This window comes from Lissotriton vulgaris, chromosome 7 (assembly GCF_964263255.1).
Source record: "Lissotriton vulgaris chromosome 7, aLisVul1.2, whole genome shotgun sequence".
NCBI lineage: Eukaryota > Metazoa > Chordata > Amphibia > Caudata > Salamandridae > Lissotriton > Lissotriton vulgaris.
In genome coordinates, this window is record NC_141695.1 from 536255174 (window position 1) to 536258072 (window position 2899).

Consider the following 2899-nt stretch of genomic DNA (forward strand, 5'->3'; position numbering starts at 1 on the left):
CCTCCTTCGACAAGAGATGACCTAAGTAGGTCACTTCAAAGGCGGCAATAGTGCAACTTCGAAGGTGACACTTTATGCTGAAGGTCAGACAGGTGTCGCAACAAAGAAAGAGTAACTTCTTTACAAATCTCTTCATCATCAGCAGCAACCAACAGATCATCAATATACTGGATAAGAGTAGCACCAGAAGGCAATGCAAGAGTATCAAGCTGAGTTTTCAAAGCCTGACTATAAATGGAGGGACTCTCATAATAACCTTGAGGAGCGCGCTTAAACCGGAAACTGCTGCCTCCTAAAGAGAAGCCAAAAATATCCCTACTTTCCTCAGCAATCGGAATACTGAAGAAAGCGTTCTTCAGATCAATAACAGAAAACCATGCAGCTGAGGCAGGGGTCGTAGTAATGTAAATGTAATGTAATGTAAAATTTTATTTATATCGCGCAGCAATCGCTCCAATGGAGCATCTAGGCGCTACCTCCGGCAAATTACCAGATGACAAAGTGACTCAGAGTTGGACCAAAAACAGAGGCAAGCATCAAACTAGAGTTCTGGCCATGCTATCTTGCAGTTTAAATATCCAAGTTTTTAATTCTTTGCGGAACTCTGTTTCTTTATCCAGAGTTCTCAGGGCAAGAGGCAGAGTATTCCAAGCCTTTGCACCCAGTACTGCCAGGGACTTTCCTCCACGGGTTTTTAAACGAAACCTAGGAATCACCAGTAAATAAAGCAGTAATGTCCGGGACAACAGGAAACTGTGGCACAACGATCTTATTGACCTCTCGAAGGTCGATCACAAACCGATACACAGGTGGCTGAGAAGAGTCAGTACGCTTAAGGACAGGCAGAACAGGGCTGTTGCACACATTACCTCTTGTTTCTTCAACCACACCTTTCTCAACCAAATCATAGATAATCATTAAAAGAGGTCTTTCGCCATCACTGGAAATTTTGTACTGAGGAATGCGAGGTAATTTAGTATTCGACTTAAGGGTAACAACTTAGGGTGGAATATGCAAGAGACCAACAACATTGGGACCTGTAGCCCAAAGTGTATCAGGGAGAGAATGCAGTTCCAGTGGAAGGCGATCCTTAGACAGATACATCGGGGAAATCACTTTCTTACCCACTACAAGATGTACTCCTGAAGGAGAACAATGTCATGTCACATGCAATCTTTTCAACAAGTCCAAACCCAACAGATTCTCGCTACAGCCAGTCGTTAGAATAAGGGGAGCCTCCAATTCACAGGGACCAATAGAAAGGGGCAAAGGACAAGAAACCGGGTTACGAACTGGGGTGCCAGAAAATCTTACTGAAACATTGGTCAAGCCAGAAAAAGGTGCGCCAGGGAGTTTAGAGTGCATGATAGAACTCTTTGCTGCACCAGTATCCAAAAGAAAAGGTTCTGCCACACCTGATGTAATCACTTCAACATTAGGTCCACTCTGGTCTACTGGAACTGACACTACTCCCTCCCTTTGTCCATGGCTGTCCTAACTATCATTAAAACCAGCACTCTCACTTCCATTATAATAATCATCAGTGTAGTACTGAGCTGACTGGACGGTCAGAACATTCTGTTGGTCAAAATAATTCATAGAATTCTGAGGGGAAAAGGAACGTTCATTCTGGGGAAACGTACCACGTCCCCTACCCCTAGGTACTTGTTGGAAACCACCACGACCTCTCAGAACAGACATACCATTCGCACGCTGTAGCAAGATCGGGCAACTATTCTTGAAATGACCTTCTTCTTTACAATAAGCACACTGATTAGGGCCTAGCGGGAGTCGTGAAGCAAAAGACTCAGACTTCTGCAACAGTTTCTGAAACTCTGGGGGTTGCTGAAACTGGGAAGGTTGCTGAAACTGACGCTGATTAGGGCGAGGCGGATAGCCTGCTGCAGAAGAACTTTCGTTTTTATTTCTCTAGTCTTCTTCTCTACTTTATCCTTCTCATCTTTATCTCTATTCTCATAGTATTGTGCAGTAGCCAATATCTGGGCCGAAGAAGAAACAGCCCATGAACTCTCAGAGTCCTTTAACTTATTAGAAAGTTCAGGAAGTAAATTAAAAATAAACTTATCTACAAACAACCTCTGACCACCTTCTGTACTCATGTCCTGACCACTATGATCAATGAATGTTTCCTCAAACCTAGTGAAGAAATCAGACACACTCTCGTCTTTCTTTTGTTTGCATGCTGCTAACTTGTCCCAATTCACCCACAGAGGAGGCATCATAGTTTTCATTAAATTAATAATCCTACCAGGTAGTTCTGCAACTTAGGGTTCAGGTTTGGCACTTCCTACCTGCCCACCATCTGCAGCAGTAATATTAACCCACGTATCTCCTAACTCTGGCGCCTGATCCTCGTGACGGATCTTCACCCACAAGGGTTGAGGAACTACATTACCCATTAACATATCTATGTCAGCTAAATTCATAACACACGCATCAACTGTCTGAGACAACTCCTTGTAATAACCAGCAGGATTTTTACGGGGGTCAGGCAAGGTCTGCTTAAGAGCCAGGACCTCAGCTCTCTTCCAAGGGACATGCACCCACACTCGCTGAAAATGAGCCGGTGCAGCCGCAATACCATGAGCGGCATCAGCCACAACTGCCTCTCTCCATACAGGGGGAACCTCTCTCATAGGATACTGCTTCACTTTTCTCCTAACAGAAGGGTCAGGTTCGAACAATGACTGAGGTGGAAGTCTAGACCTAAAAGTGAGTAGAGTCTCTACCGCTTCCTCAACATCGGAACCCACTATCATCCCTTTAGCAAATTCAGACTGAACACTAAGCAATTCCTGTGGAATTGAACCCAACTCATTATCTTCCTACTCCTGATGAAAGAAGGTACACATGACATCAAAAACATACTGCTGCCCTG